This window comes from Varanus komodoensis, unplaced genomic scaffold (assembly GCF_004798865.1).
Source record: "Varanus komodoensis strain SLA01 unplaced genomic scaffold, ASM479886v1 scaffold2, whole genome shotgun sequence".
Lineage (NCBI taxonomy): Eukaryota > Metazoa > Chordata > Lepidosauria > Squamata > Varanidae > Varanus > Varanus komodoensis.
In genome coordinates, this window is record NW_025335568.1 from 41,700,580 (window position 1) to 41,717,961 (window position 17,382).

Sequence of the window (17,382 nt, forward strand, 5' to 3'; positions counted from 1 at the left end):
CCCGGTGTAGGGCCCTTTCAGTTGTGGCGCCCCATTTGGGGAATTGCCTCCCCAGAGATGTACACCAGGCATCTTCTTTGTAGTCATTTTGGCACCAGGCAAATACTTTTTTTTAATTTTTGGAGTATTTTAACTGCTGGCAGTTTTAATTCATTTTTTATTTATAATGTTAGGTTGGTTTTAATTAATGAATTTTAAATTTTAAATTGTTGCTTAAATATAAGATTTGTCCAATCTGGCCATTGTATGAGGTCAACATGGCTGGTGCTCCTGCTGATGGAATAGATGTTTTATTTACTGGAATTGACAATTTTATCTTTTATGTTTTGTTTGACTGTCTTTTAATTGCTGTAAACCATCCAGAAAGCCATTTGTCTATTGTGACATTTATAAAATCTTGAAATAAATAAAACACCTGGAGGAACAAGGTTCCTCTCCCTTTATATATGGGATCTGCATAATGTTTGACCACAATAAATTTTTGCATTTTCCATAATGTGACTTATATGGTATTTTTTCTGTGTTTCTCAACCTCCTACATGATTACTCAAATCTAAATCTTAGTCTCTTCAGTGGAGCTTGTTCTTCTAGTAAGTTGGTATGAAATTACAGACTTATCTTTTATTTTTTTAAACAGCATTAGCTAACCTGATTCGCAAGTAATATCAATTCCTCAGTTAAACAAGCCAGGAATTGGTGTGACCATGTGAGACTGAGTCAGTTGCCTTCCACCCACTCATCACTTCCACTTTGAATAAGCTTTCCAAAAGAACTCAGGAACATTGTGCTCCTGTTCCACAGTTGTGATGGGCAATCCTGACATTCTGCCTTTTTATTTAGAATTAAACAATTCAGAATTTTAACCTAAAAGCAATCCATAGCTTTAAATTCTACATTGTTTAACTTCAGGGTGGATTTTATTTAAGTCAAACTGATTTAAATCATGAGTTAAATTACAAGTCAGTAAGACTAGATTTAAATCATGGTTTTCTATATAATTTGTGCGTATGCCAGCCTTACCCAGAGGTAGAGGAACTTCTTTAAAACATTACCAAAGTGGGTCTCTTTTATGGAGGTTTTCTCCTCCAGAGGAAGGATAATATGATAAATCTCAGGCTGCAGACAGAAAGATCCACAGACTTGTGGAATATTCTGCTCAAAAAGTTTCACTTTTATTTTTACTGCTTCCCCCCTTACCACACACACACACACACACACACACACACACTTAGTTTCTTGGGCAAATGTTTTCCACTCCCAATAATCACCTTCTATTCATTGATTTTTTTTGTAACTTAGCACTTAGGAGATAAGCAGTTGATTCTGGGTACACAGATTTGCAAAGGAAATATGGGAATAAGGCCTTTTTCTCAACTCTGTATGTTTATTTTATAACATTTTGCTGTGAAGAAGGGGCATGTAATCTCTGCAAACACAAACTCATAGTTTTGAGTACTCCGAAACCAAGCATCTATGATAATATTTTCTAGATGGAAAAAAATCCCCAATAATTTTACAGAAACCTCTGGAAGAGCATGACATTGTGAATGGATTAATGGAATTCATTTACCAAAAGCATGAAACATTGCATGTAGCCTCATGCTACATAATTAGAAACCTTATAATTAGAATCCTTATTTCATGATGAATAACCTTTGGACTGTATCAGAAAATTATCTTTAGAAAGGTTTTTCTGGAAAAAAATATTTTATTTTTTAAACAATCTATTTAAATTTTTAAAAATCCCAGAAGTAAAACCCAGAGTGCCAGGTTCATACATTACAAGATCCCAGGAATGAGGTTCCAGAGCATCCACAAACAGCCATGGTTAACATAGGCAAAAATTAGCTGATACAGCAAGTGAAATTAATTTTAGTGAAATTAACAGGAACAGCCACTTTCATCTCACATCTCAAACTGTTTAACTAACTTCCCTACTCTCCAAAAGCAAGAAGGACCAATAATGTGTATTAGATATAGTCATACTGTGCCTCAAGAGATTAAGGCAAAATAAAAAATCAGACTAAGCTAAAGGCTCCCCACTTGAAAAGGAACTTCACTTCAAATTCTGCTTGACCAAATCCACTTAGAAATCCATAAATTTATCCCCACATATACACACAAAAGTAAATATCCTGAAGAGCAACTATTGTGTAAAATGCTAATTATCTTCACTAGTAAGAACTCTTACAGCAATAGCTCATCAACAACCCAAAAGCACCGACCCAAAAGCAAGGTGGCTGGATACAGCAGGACCCAAACATTGACACCATAGAATTAGCTCAGCAAAACTGAAATAGCCAAATGAATGACGAGGCAACCGGGCATTCCATGCAGACTTATGGCACAACAAAACATACCAAAATATACAAGCGCTGTTTCCCTGTTTGCCTCCTTGCTTCAATACTACAAAATTGATTGCATTCTACTTAAACGTTGACTTGAAGCCAGCAAGCTAATCCAAAAACTTAACCTGAAAGGAATGGCATGCAACTTGAATGCCCAAGTGTTCAGAAATCTTACAGTTCTTTTTTCCTCTCTGGAAAGAACAATTGTTGAGGTGATGCAACAGAACATGACTTCATTCATTGTCTTGCTTCATCATGTAATACAAAATGCAGAGGTCATTAGCACTTGGTCAACCCATGCACATTACTGTGATCATTTACTTCACTCTTTTCTCTTTGTTCAACTAACAGGATAACTGAATTTCCTATTCTGAATAAGCTTCTTCCTACATTTGACCAGCTGGGCAATTTCCATCTCTCATGCCTTTTACGCCCTGATCAATTATCATTAACAAGCACATAACAAACAGGAGGAACAGGAATGCAACTTTCTGGCTGAACAAGCATACAGTAATAACAGATACAGCCATTTGATGCATTTCACCCCACAGTTAAGGTCACTGGTGATCTTAAGTGGGAAACAGCAAACAGAAAAATTCTGTTTCTAGAATTGCATGTAATCAGTTACAGTGGTACCTTGGCTCATGAACTTAATCTGTTCCAGGACTCTGGTCGTGACCCAAATTGGTCGTGGCACAAGTCAAAGTCCCCCATATGTTCTATCATAAAAATCTGAAACAAAGTAACAAAGAACAACAAAGTAATATAGTAGAGAACACTAACTTAGATGGGGGGAGGTTATTGTTTGGAGGGAGAGTCCAAACCATAATCATGTGATAGCGATCGTGCTGGGGGAGGGGACGGGCGCGATCGTGGTCATCACCCAATGCAGAGTTTGTGAACTGAGGCAATTTTTCTCTGAAATTTCTGCTCGCGACCCGATTTGGTCATGAACTGAGGTGTTTGTGAGTCGAGGTACCACTGTGTTTCATAATAGTTTAAAAAGTAATGATGCTAAAAAAACAAAAGGGGCGAGGAAGCCATACTGACCCAAGGTACAGGTTCCACAACTAGATTATAAATACTGTCTGGGCTGATCTTGGAATTCAAGGAGGACATAAAGACTGCAAGTTGCCTAGTGCTTTATAAGCTGCTGCGCAGTGTTATATAAAGGGGGTCCAAATACCCCTGATGCTCCTGGGAAGCAAAGCAAGGATTCCTTGCTGAGAAAATAACAGTGAACATCAATTCATGTGAGGTGAAAAACTCTGTGGCAATAGCACACAACCGCCAATGTACTCTCAAGGGATCAACAGCCACCAACGCACACCGGCAAATGTGTTCGCTCCCTCCTCCCTCCAGGAGATTCCTTGTCCTTCTCTGGGCTCAGAAGAAGAGCAAATGACCCCTAGCACCTTACTCTGAGCTTCAGTGTGCTGCCTTCTGAAGTTGCCATAGGGTTCCTCCTGCTCTTCCTCTGCCTATCTGGAGCCTACTGCAACAGAGACAAACTTTCCCACTCACTGGAAATGGTGGAAGAGGGCCTGAAATATCCCCACAGTTGCATTCAATGTGGCATCAAAATCACAACCCTCCTCTTCAGGGAAGCAGCAGGGTTTCACTGGCTACCAAAGCCAGTCAAAGTTTGTGGATTCTGCCCTAGCCATCCCTTGAACTGACCTTAGACATCAGGTACAGCCAAAGCTGGATATCTGATGTTGCTCACCACATGGTGGGGAATCTGTAGCAGGGCTATTATTGAAAGTTAAAGCTGCGCCTAATATGCAAAAAAATAAACAACTCCCCTAAACATTTTTGTTTCATAATACAAAATGTCTCTAAATGCTTTCAGCTTTTATATCAATACAGACAAGTACATTATTAATTTGCAAGAAACTTAAGACTGCACCCTGGTTGTTATTGTTTTTTTTGCTGGGCACATTAAAAAAAGAAAGATTTTTTTTAATCCATATGAGAGGAAATAAATTTCTCTCCAGGTATGTAATGAAGTTGAAAATGTCCAGGGCTACACAATGTATTCTTGCTTGTTTCACTGAAGGTGAGAATAAGGTTATCAGTGAAAAAGTAGCACTTTCCTCAAGCCTAGCACTATATAATCCTGAAAAACTTTCCTCCAGAAATTCCCAGTCTAAAAACCTAATGGGGTATCTTCTCCTCCTTAGTCTGGCCATTGGGGGAAGACAAGAAAGTGAGAAACTCGTACAACCCCTCCCCAGGAATGACTGCAGTATGAGATGCCAACAGTTATTGATCTCTCCTGATTCCAATCTATGGAATGCGCTCCCCAGAGAGGTCCGCCTGGAGCCGTCATTATTCTTTTTTCGGCACCAGGCGAAGACCTTTTTATTCAAACGTTATTTTAATTGTTAATATTATTTAGTTATTTCATTTTTTGGGCCAGGTCGACTCAAATTATATTATATTGTTTTATAATGTGTTTATTATTGTGAGCCGCCCTGAGGCTTCGGCGAATGGGGCGGCATAGAAGCCTTCTAAATAAATTATTAAATAAATAAATAAATCATGGCAGATTAAGCCCTCTTTAAAGTCTGCTTAAATCTTTCTGGGTCATGATGGATGAATAGCCAGATTCAGAGAATCAGAGAATCTATACCCCAGTCATTAGCTTTTACTTACAAGAGGTGGGGGAGGAGGAAAAGACAGGTGTTCTCAGGGCCACTCTCATCATCTACATGCATGCACATACACGCAGAGAGAGAGAGAGAGTGAGCGAGCGAGCACAGATGAAGGGAAAATAATGCCTGAACAAGGTCTATGATCCAGAGGATCAGGAACATACAAACGGGGACAAACGTGAAAAAATGGTAAATTTGCCTGTCCTGGGACAGGGTCTCACTAAAATACCATTTTTGGTCTTTTAGCCAGTCTTGATTCTCAATGCTCATGTGCCAAAAACAGTCAGAGGTTGGTTCTACCAGCTCTAATGTGCCACTTGCATCTCCTCACACATGAGTCCACAGTTGCATTGCATGTGCTGGCAGATTCTTAACTTGGCTACTGTATTGGGCGGCTACCCCTGAAAATAAGCTGGAAACTTGATTCATAGTCACTCCCTTGGCTTCTTTAGAAGACCAAGCTATTTTTTTAATCAGACATTTTAAGCTTTCATAGGCAGCTGACATTTGGATGGTGGCAGGTTTATCTCTTTGACGGCTTTATTAATTTTAAAAATCATGTAGTATGATCCTCAGCTGCCAATCACAGCATTTGTGCAGCCCTCCTTCAGGCAATTCCAGACTCCAGACAGGCGCCCTAGTATCTAACTGCTGATGAAAACGGGGAAAAAAGCAACACCATCCTTTTACAGGGTCTGTACCAGCTGCATTTCCTCTTTTGCCATCAGTTTCTAGCACTAACTTTAGATCTAGGTGATTCTGGTTTAATCAGCATCTACACAAGCTTTCTTTTTGCCAACTCAGCTGCAGCATCAACATTAGTGCCTGAGTTCCTTCTGCTGTTCCATTCATCCACCTCCACAGGCCAAAGCAAGAGAATGGGGTCTTCCAGCCAGAGTTTTCCCAACAACTCTCATTTGGGGATGCTGAATTGAGTTATACAGACTTCAGTATATCAGAAGTCTCCTAAACTTGCCTTCCTTGTGTACACTTGAGATAGGAAGCTCAAGGCTAGGTGGAGTGGCTACTAATACATGTCTGTATTGTATCTGAGTTGGTTTAAACTTAAAAGATCAATTATGCAAGAACTATCCTCCCTTTAGAAAATATACAGTTGCCTTCACATTTCTTGCAGGAGTAAAGAATTCAGTCTTCCATCCCCCTAGAAATCTACTCTCACTCCCCTTACATCTCCTGCCACAAATATGCTTTCTTCCTACAATTCTTCACCTGCAAATCATTTTTGATCCTCATGTACACAGACCTTCCTTTGTGCAAGAAACAGCATGGTAGGGCTCACATTTTCAATACCAGGGAGTTGGGCTAGTAAACACAAGTTCTCCAACCAAGTCCACTCCAAGTTTTTTCCAGCCAATTCTCCTTCCTTGTTGCAACATTGTTCTTCACTAACTAGTTTTTTTGGGTGGGTGGTCTGGGGGCATTTTTCCTGTTGTTCATTTGGTCTTAGAGCTGCTGGAGTGAGTTGATGTAAAACTGCAGACTTTTTAAGATAAATGGAGATGAGAGAGAGGAGCACAGCTACAGAGACAGCTGTGAACGAGCAACTGTAAGAAACCGCAGTCAAGGAAACAGTGGAGGCTGGGCAAAGAAGCAGGACTTGCCTTAGGAGAGGCAGCCAGAGCAGTGGTAACAAGGACAGAGAGAATGGGAATTGTAAAACGGTGTGTCAAGCGCTAGTCCAGCAGGCAATTAGAGGGCTAGAAGGCCACAGCAGGTCTGAAGACACACCAACCAGCCTTGCTGTTGAGAGGAAAAAATATACAAAAGAGGGCTGTGTGTGTGTGAGAGAGAGAAAGAGAGAGCGAGAGGGGGGGAATGGCAAAATTCATGATTTCTCATTCCTCGATACAGTTCTGACTGCCAGAATTAGATTCTGGGTCATGATTGCTGACAGGGGCAACCACATTTATGGACTCTTGGAATAAGGCGACAAATAAATACAAAAATTTAAGTAAGTGCAGGGGGGGGGATGCAAAACTCCTACAGCCAGAATTACTGATCATGGTGTAAAGGTCTTTAGAAACAGGAAAAAGCCAAGAATTAGTCACAGGGTTCTTGCTGGTGTAGCAAGGATAAAATTGAGAGAAGAGAATTATGTATGCTGCCCTGCGTTCCTTCAAAGAAAAAAGTGGAATATAAATATAATAAATAGATACATGTTAAATGATTCCCAAGTCTGTTATGAATTTCTTTAAATCTCATTTAAAGTTTTTCATTTATCCAAGAGCACCTTCAGATGTTCTGGAGAAACAGCAAAAGCAGTGTATGACTTTATTATACACTGTGATTGCCTGTCTGGTGTAATATTTAAAGGGAACTTAACAAAGTGCACAGAAGATGTATACTGGACTCTGATTTGAAAGACAGGCTTAAATCTATACTTGGCCATGTAATTCACTTTGGATCAGTCACTGTCTCTACCTCATAGGATAGTAGCAAGGATAAAGCAGAAAAACCCACACTCGCTGCCCAAGCTCTGTATCAGAGGTGCAGGTTCCCCTCCAGGGAAATGGGTAATGCCTGGCCTCCAATTCCCCTCAGAAACACAAAAACTCAACATCCATTTCGCCACCTTTGCTCTTAGAGACAGTAATGGGACAAGATAAAACCAGCTTCTTGCATTATGCCTGAAAGGTATAAACGTGAGCATAGTTGTAAAATGCTTTCAATGAATCACCTTGCCAAGAGGCATGTCAGAAGTCCTGCAATGACTGATGCTTCAAAGGGAGCCCCAGATGGAGTATGTGATAGCAGGTCATCCTCAAGTTTACACTTGAGAGTAGAGGCACAAACACCAAAAGGAATAATGGCTAAGATAAGGCTTCCTGCCAGTTCCTTCCAAAGAGCAACTGATATGATTAGCTTCACTATCTGGGAAGCATTTGGCAGATATTCAAGGAGAAATATATGAATAACGTTCTATGGACAAAACTAGGATCTCTGTAAGCCTGTGTATTCCAGAGTCCTGCAATTCCCCAGTGCATGCAGAAGAGGCTGCACACACAAACGCCACATTACCCATTTCTTAATTTGACGCCATCCTGTGTTGTCCTTTAAACAGCTCCTTCAACAATCTGGTCCTTTTAGATTGGCAATATGGTCACTGCTCACTGTAGGAAGGGATTGGGCAAACTATCAACATTTTCTGGATTTTAATGGATTTAAGAGATAGGGATTCCAATCAGTATAGTCCTGCAGCCAAAACCCCATCCCACCAGCTATCCCTTTGGGGCACTCCAAATGGCTTTAGTCCCACTCCCTCAACCACCAATTGTTTGGTAGTTTCCAGTTTTTCTGTAGTTATTACCATCATCTAAAAGCTAAAAAGGCAACCCTAAGGTTTAGCTGGTATCAGTAAGGACTTGAAACTGCAATTTTTTTATTCTTGGCCCCGCCCCTTTTGCCTTCAACCCCACCCACTTTCCTTTCAGCCCCAAACCCCCACAGCAGTAGAATGCAGACTTGGCAAGCTTCTGGGAAATGGAAACTGGCTCACAGGCTAAAAGAGATTGCCCAGCCCTGGGTTAGGTGCCCTGCCCTGCCCTGCCCTGCCCTGCCAATCCAGCCCACTTTTCAAGGCAGTGCACACAGAAGTAGAGCTCAACATTCCAAGCCACAGGCATGCATTATCCCAGTCTTTGTGAATTAGCACCTCTTGGAGGGGGGATGCCTTTCCCACAGAACAGTAGGCCTCCCTTCCTGCCTCTTATACTGACAGGCATTTCAGTAGTCTAGAGTGCTCAAGTGAAATCATGCAAAACTGGAAACTATAAAAAGTCATAATAGTAAAAGTGTATGACTGTAGGGGTATCCATGTGGATGAAATCAGCCAGGGCCCCGGGGCAAAGCAGTGTACTGGGGCCCCTAACTACAACTACTGTTAAGTTTTCCAATTTTCCAAGGGTTAACATACACAGATTAGTATGGGGCCCACGGGCAAGTGCCCATCAGGGCCATGGGTTAAGACGGCCCTGAAATCAGCTATCAGAATAAATGAGTGGCAAATATCCAAGCAATGTTAAGTGAACAATTGTTTATCTATGTAGAAAATAGAAAAGCAACACTTATCAACTGAGCTGGTGCTATCACTCATCATGGAGGAGGAAGTATGAAATGTTTTGCTGATTTGTTTTTATAAGATGAATACACACACCCTTTAGAAGGGGTTTCAGATGTAATTGATCAGGACTGTTGCAAGGGTGGATTGGGTGGTTGGCTAACCTTCCATGTATTGGTGCCAATGATGTCTGTTCACCATGATAGCTAGCAATCAGGTAATATGACAGCAAGCAATGCCTATGCATCTGTGAAACAGAACACATGATGCTGATCATCCTAGAAAGTGAGCACACTTAGGTTTCATTCCCACTACAACTCGGCAAGGAGCTATGGACACAGATCCACTGCCAGCAAGGGCTCCTTGCTTCTTTTGACACCAATTTGCTTGTCTTTCAGCTTTATGCATGTGCACTCCCAACAAATTGTTCCCTAAGAGGCATGTCCCCAAAGAGGCATGTCCACTTGAGAGCTTCCTTCATTCACACTTTAGTGCTTTAGTGTTGATGTGGAAATGGCTACAAGACAGGATTGGGCACACGGCAGATTTGTGCACGTAGGGTCAGTCCAAATAGTTTAACATCTGAAAATCCAAAAGACACTCTGTAATGGTAAACATGTATGAATACATTTAAGTTCTCATAGGTTTCCATGCATCCAGTGTTCTGCCTGGCTGCACAGAACATAAATCCTATTTACCTGTGTCTTTGTTCACATGTAGCCCAGAAATTTCCTGGAGCAAGTGCTATTAGCTAGACTGGCCAGAGCCATTTTTAGGAGATGACAAAATTTATGATATGAATTAACACTCATATCTGACTTTGCAGACAACTGTATTTTTATGATACTGTAAGTGCATGTTTCACATGTATTTAATAAGATTCAGTTGGAACTATAAGCAGCTGGGAGGCTGCCTCCATTATCCCCAAGGATATTCTTGATAGAAGCCAATGCAAGAGCAAACAAATTGGATTCTGCAAAAGAGGAGAATCAACACCACTTTGCCGCGTAGGATCTTCGCATTGATGGTCTTGATGTTGATGATGTTGATGTTGGACCACAGAATCATAAGAGTGTCCCCTGCTGATCCCGGTTCAATGCCCGCTCTGGAGCAGAATGCTTCGTATACCCTGTTCTCGTGGGTAGCGAACAAGTCCATGTCTGGATGTCCCCAACACAGGAAAAGCTGATTGCAAATCTGTCGATCTAACTCCCACTCATGAGTTGTCGACATTTGCCTGCTCAACACATTGGCTTCCTCATTGTCGGTACCGGCTAGCCGCCAGAAGAGTTATGTCCCTCGGGATGCACCAGTCCCAAATCTTCATCGACAGCCGAGCTAGAGTGGCGGATTTCATCCTGCCCTGTTTGCTTACATAGAACACAGCAACCATGTTGTCAGATGCAACCTGAACCACGTGTCACTGGAGAGTATCCTCGAAGGATCGAAGAGCTTAGAAGATTGCCAGCAGCTCGAGATAGTTGATGTGCCTGGCTGATTCCTGTCAATCCCAAGTGTCCTCCGTTCAAAGTCCTGCACATACGGCACCCCAACCGATCAGAGATGCATCGGTATAAAGAGTCAGGGTTGGATGAGGCGGTCGGAATGGAACACTTACATTCAGATTGTCTGGCACTGTCCACCATGCTAACACGTGTAGAACGGATAAGCGGAAGGCGAATTGGTTTGCTGGGAGAGTCCCGTTGTGGATGAAACATCCTGTTGAAGCATAACTGAAGAGGTCGTAGTTGAAGTCTGGCATGAGGAACGATGGTCACCGAAGCAGCCATGTGACCCAGGAGCTTTTGAATCGAAAGAGCCGGAACAGTCCTGTCTCGTCGAATTTGGTGGATCAATGAGCAAAGATTGTCTTGACAAGCCAGAGGAAGAAATGCCCTCGCTAGAGTGGAGTTGAGACAAGCTCCAATGAAGTCGATCACCTGCGAGGGGACAAGGGATGATTTTTCATGATTAATACACAGTTCTAAATCGTCCAGCAAAGTACAAGTTGTGTCCACAGCCGAGAAAAGACCTGCCCAGGTCTGTGAAACTATTAACCAGTCATCCAGGTAAGGGTACACTTGAATACCCTGAAGTAGAAGGTGCGCATACACTGGAGTCATGCATTTAGTGAAGACCTGTGGAGAGGTGGCTAATCCGAATGGAAGGACATTAAATTCAAATATGTCGGAACCGACAGTGAAACGTAAGAGACGCCTATGGCAGGGATGGATAGAAATATGAAAGTAGGCATCTCTTAAATCCAGGGAGGCGAACCAATCCTCTCTCCTCAGCGACAGAAGGAAGTATTGAAGAGTGCTCATCTGAAACTTCCTTGGTTTGATAAACCTATTAATATCCCGTAGGTTCAGGATCGGACGGAGACCACCATCCTGCTTAGGGACAGTAAAGTATCTTGAACAGAATCTGCAAAGTCCCTCAGAGCATGAGAGCTGTCGGATTGCTCCTTTACAAAGCAGTTGGAGAATCTGTCTACTAGCACCGGTGAACATGGTGCAAATCAGATCGGACCCAGTGGAGGAACGATGTTGAATTCTATTCTGTATCCGAGCTGGATGATGGATAAAACCCACCGATCAGATGTGATGTACTCCCAAATGGGGAGTCAGCTTTGCAGTCGGTCCCCAAATGGGAGAGGGAAGGGTGGGTGTCGGATGAAAGGAGAGGTTTGCCGGGCCTGTCAGCGCTGACGCTTGTCGGAGTCAAAGCGGCGACGGCCCTGCTGGAAGCGTTGTTGTGGCGGTTGCTTCCAACACTGTTGGCACAGTTGGAATTGCTGTCTAGGTGGAAATTGCTGTCTGTATGATGGGTGAGACCAGGACCACTTATGTCTAGGCTGGGCTGGAAGTTCCATCCGACAAGCTGTCATCCGAGACTCGTGGACAGACTTCAGCTTGTGGTCTGTCCTTGCATGAAACAGGCCGGAGCCATCAAACGACATTTCTTCGATGCGCCGTTTCATTTCCTCCGGAAAATAGCAGCTCCGAAGCCATGCATGTCGGCGGAGAGAGATGGCACCGACCAGAGCCCTGGAGTCAGTATCGACGTGGTGCCTTGCCGTCAATAGTTGTTGGATGGTGACCTGCATGGCTTCTTTAATAAAGACTCTCACCAGGTCTCTCTGCTGGTCCGGTAAAGAAGCAGCAATGTTATCAAGCTTCTGCATGATAAAGTATTGATACCTGGCCAGCGTTGTTTTGTAATTAGAAATACGAAGACCTAGTCCAGAGGCTGCGTAGACTCGGCGCACCAGCATATCCATCTTCCTTCCTTCTTTATCACGAGGTGCCATATGGCCCCTTGACTCTTGGGCTTGGGACGATTCGACCACTACCGAGTTCGGTTTCAGATGGTGCAGGAGGAATGGTATGTCCTGCCCCCGAACTCAGTACATCGCCTCGTACCGGTGCGACATAGGCTGTGGTTGGGCCAGCAGGTCCCAAGGTTGCACCATAGCCTGCCAGTGTTGTTATTAAGGGCAGGACGATGGAAGCCGATTGTTCACCCCTCACGATGTCATAAAACTTGTCGGTGCTAGGGTCAACCTGATGTTGTGCCTCGATCTCTAGCGACCGAACAAGTCTTGCCATCAGTTCTCCAAAAGTGATGTGAGGCTCTTCCGGAGATCCTGGCCCCTGAGAAGTAATCGCCACGTCCGGTGAGGTAGATGCCACCTCGGACTCATCCAAGTCAGTCCCGTACTGCAGCGGCCCGCTGGAAGAAGAATTCCCTGGTGAGGTGGGGTGCCCTAGTTCCACCGGTCTGGAAGTAGATGGGGCCCCTCTCGGAACCGGGGAAAACGTATGTTCCTGTGCCGACGGATAGATTGCATAGGAATGGCAATCCTCCGAACCCACATGGTGACTGCCATAGTAGGGCTGGTCCCATTCCTCCATGAGTCGGTCCTAGAAGCGACGTCGGTGCCATGGCGAAGAAGTAATCGGTTCCGCAGTTGGCCTAGGATGCGGCATCGGTGTAGGCGAATGAGCTCTCGGCGGAGAATCACAAATCTCCCCATCCGATATTGATTCGCGTAATGGTGCCACGGGTCGCTCAAGGGATGAATGTGCCGAGTGTATGACCTGCCTAGGAGACCCTGGCGGAGTAACCTGCATGGCAGTCTGCAGGGTCGGGCCCGTTGGCATTGGTACCATCACGGCCGCCGGGACCGAGGGCACTGACGAATCTGAATCGCAGTGTCGAGCGTGGTCGGGTTTCTTAGGCTTGGGGGCCATCTTATCTGCCTTATCCTTCTTTGCCTTTTTGTGACTAGAGGATTTTTCGGAGCTGCCATGTTTCCTCTTCTCCCTTTGTTTTTGAGGGGAAGAAGGAGGTTGTTGAGCCTCCGTAATTGGGGCACCATCATCCGATGGGTGTGGTGGAGGCGCAGCAGAGGCAGAGGCAGTTTTTGCAGCCAGTTGGTCAGACTGCATGAGGGCCTGGTCCCAGAGCATTTTTCTCAGGCGGTTCTCTCAATTTTTATGTCCCTGTTTAGTGAAGGCCTGACAATGGCCACACTGATCAGTTCTGTGCCCCTCGCCTAAGCAAAGGAGACACAGTTCGTGTGGGTCCGCAGGGGACATTTTTGACCCACACTGGGAACATTTGCGGAATGCCGCCCGCTGCGCCATCGGGAAGAGGAAATGAGGATGGAGAAGATAGTAAAGAGGGAAAGATAATGTTTTGTTTGTTTGTTTTTAGAAAGCTAAAGAGTAAATGGGAGAATAATTTGAACAGGAAAAAAACTTGGAAATATAGGAATAACAATCAACAAGGAGTAAGTAACAATGGAGATCAATACTAGCAAGAGAGAGAAGAGGCTCGAGGCACAGCGAACGGCAGCCGCAAAAGACTGAGAAAATGGCAGACACTCCGCTCTATATATAGCATTGAGGGGGAGGGGAGCAGAGTTTTCCCGCCAAAAACCGTTAGCTTTGCAATCTTTGTGGCCTTAGGCACTGCGCAGGCGCAGTACCCATATGTGTGATGCATGGAGGCCACGACGAAGAATACCAAGTTATCAATACTTGTAGCTCCCTTTCTTATCAATGGGTACATTTAAAAAGTAACTGGCATGCCACAACAAAGATACATATTGTGTAATCAACGTAACCACTGATTGTGGGCATGTTCACTTAGGATTCAGTCTCACCAAACTCAGTGGGACTTCTGCATAAAACATGTGCTTAGGATTTCCTCCTTGATTCATAGCTCTACTTTGAATCCATTAAGTAATCAATGTGCTACAATAAAAGCTCTCACAAAGGTTTCACATGACTTGTGAGGATGAAAAAAAAAAGCTTTGTGTACAATCCCAGGCAAATTTTTCAACTCAGGGTTTATATGTATTCCTTTTAACAAAATTAGCCAAACCTCAAGTGTATGTGAACTTTGGTGCACGCATTTTATTTAAATAAAACTGTTGTACCAGCTGGAAGGTTTTGTGCTCACTCACTCAACCACAAAACCCTTTAATGTGAAAGTCAAGCAAGATTTGTTTAAAGACTAGAGTAATCAGATTTCTTTCCAGGTTTCAATGAAAGAATTGTGGATGTAACCAAGCATGCATGCCCAGTCCTTACGGATAGCACAGCCTCTAGAGCCAGACACAGATTCTACAGATAGATACCATCTGACCTAAGAAAGACTTTTTAAGAATCACTGTGGTTCACTAACAATAAATCAGCATTGCAACTTGCAAGCATGCACATTTGGTCTGACTGAGGCAGAGGCAGGGGCAGGCAGCATGTTGCCCACGGACATCAGAACACCCCCTGTGTAGTCACATGATGTGGGAACCTGGAAAAACTGAGTTGCTTATAGTTTAACCCAGAGCTAAGGCAACAACAGCCCTTGCACACTGTGCTCATCTCTGCAATTTCTAGGTTAAACAACTGAGAAACCACAAGCTACCATGACATGCAAATCAGGTCTAAGTTTTGGCTTGTCATTGTCACCAGACAGGAGTTCTTTTGGGAAAAGAAATAGAAAATCAGCCATTAAGTGCCAACAACAATAGCTTAATAAATTAAGGTGGAAAGGAACATCTCTTTATAACTTTATTTACTTGTTTACTACCCATCTATGCTGCCCCAAAGGCTCTCTGGGCAGTTTCAAAAACATAAAATACAATACCATAATAAAACATTCTGTAAACCTATTATGGGGTTTTAAAGAGCATACAACTAAAAGCTTAAAAAACTGTAAAGGCCAACAGCAGTGCAAGAATCATTAAGCACACTAAGGGTACAATGCAGCTAGAAGGCCCATGGCCCTTGGAGCATTATAAGCATCCTATGGAGGGTGGAAATAATGTGGAGATGAAGATCACTTTCACACTCTTCTCCTGCCCTGAAGCTCAGCTAGTTGGCTGATTTTTGCCATCACTGAAGGTGTCTTAGAAGAGGATGGAAGAAGACTGAGGTACCACCAGGATACCTTGGTATCCTCCGTGCCCTGCTCCTCAGGCCCCCATCTCTGAGGCCTCCCTTACAACCTCTGCAGCAAGCCAGCATAGTTCTTTCCATGCTACCTATCAGGTGAGGGAGGGGGATCCCAGTGCACAAACTCAGCTACAAGGTCAGAGTTATCTTCCAACCTCACATCTGGGTCTCCTAAAAATCCCACAGCGGTATCAATGCTATCTAGAGGCCGTAAGATTGTACTGTAACCTATCCATCCAGTATTCTCATTCAACCATAATACCACAACACCAACGTGTATGCATGCCCAGCCGGGATGGTGCTTCAGCAGGTGTCATGTCTCTGGTGGCTCGACAGGCTGTAGAAAATACAAAGCACTCATGCTAGCACAGCTGTGCTACAACAGTAGATTTTAAAACAGTGAGCTAGATGTATCAGATGGTCAGGTCAGTCACACATCATACAACTCAAAGAGTAGACCAATCTTCATTCCTAATGGTAAGGAAGAATTCTTGAACTGGGAACAAGAGATACTAATAGAACATCAAGAGGTGCAGACTTTATCCAGAAGACAACACAGCTTCCTTATTCTATTGAAATTTATCAAAAACTGCATATAAAGCTCTAATGAAAGGCCTCTTCCACGATGTTAGCAGTTCCATGCGTTAAAGATTGAATGACTGAAAGAAAATTAGTGTTTTCTGCCTGACATGCAGATTTTAAAGGCTCAGAGCTCTACCCTTTGAGTAGAGGGTTCATAGCATACTTTCCACAGGTTTTCTCTTGCCCACTTCATACATCAACCCATCTTTGTTCTTCATACATACACAAGTATACAAGCAGTGTTTCTTCTACCCGCTAGACCCCAAATTTTATCTAAACTTCTCTGAATTTGATAACCTTCTGATCAACCAAGAAAGAATGAGATCACTAGTTTTCAGCAGATACAAAAACTTCTATGGTTTGGCCATCAAACTCAGCATTACCTACATGGACAGGTAGTGGTTCTTCAGGGTTTCAGGCAGTCCTGCCTGGAGATGCAAGGGCTGTCATGGATGCTTCTACATACAAGCATGTGCTCTGCTGCTGAGCTATGGCCTCACTGCATATAAAAGCCTCCATGAAGAGGGATTCAACATCCAAGCCGAAATAAAGCAGGCCACTTCTAGGGAGCCCACAAATCCTCTTTTACAGAGGGCAGTCCTCACTCTGCAGGCATCTTTCCATTTGAAGGGCTGTCTAGTCCAACAGCACTGGAAAGAACCATCAGAAGCAGGAGCTGGGCCTTGAAGTTGCCCATCATCAGTTAGCACCTGGTCAGCAGAAAGAACAGGCACACAGGAAAGCATCTTTCCCCATGTTTTTCTATTTAAATTCTCATAATATTTTAAAATGTACAGCTACACACACACAGCTATTTATTCAAAACTTGTTTAGACCATCCCTTACCGCGGTCTCGGGACGGTTTACCAATAAGACAAAATAGATAGGATAAATAGGATAGAATAAAACATAGAGCTATAGAGCTATAGCAGATGCCCTCTTTTTGATGATGTGTTTCCTTCTTTCTGGTGATTCATAAGTGGCCACCCTAATTGGTAACCACCCATGGTGGCTTAGCAGGAGATGCTGCATCCTGACATTTCTTAAAGCCCAAAGCTGATACCCAGATCCAAAGGAAATCGATTCATGCTTAGAATAATTAGAACTATTTTTAACACATTCATTACAAGACTGTTACAAATTTAATACATTCATTACAAGACAAGATATTACCAGCTATTACAGTCATTACAAGGCTATTACAAACTGTTTCCTGGCTGCAAGTTTTGCGATGTGATACACTTCTACTGAAC

The 17,382-nt window shown here is 43.3% G+C and overlaps 1 protein-coding gene across 9 annotated transcripts in view; it reads right to left on the reverse strand.

The window, feature by feature from the left end:
- Positions 1–17,382, reverse strand: part of FARP1 (FERM, ARH/RhoGEF and pleckstrin domain protein 1) — a 227,148-nt gene that overhangs the window by 179,763 nt on the left and 30,003 nt on the right. The gene's annotated exons all lie outside the window — the stretch shown is intronic.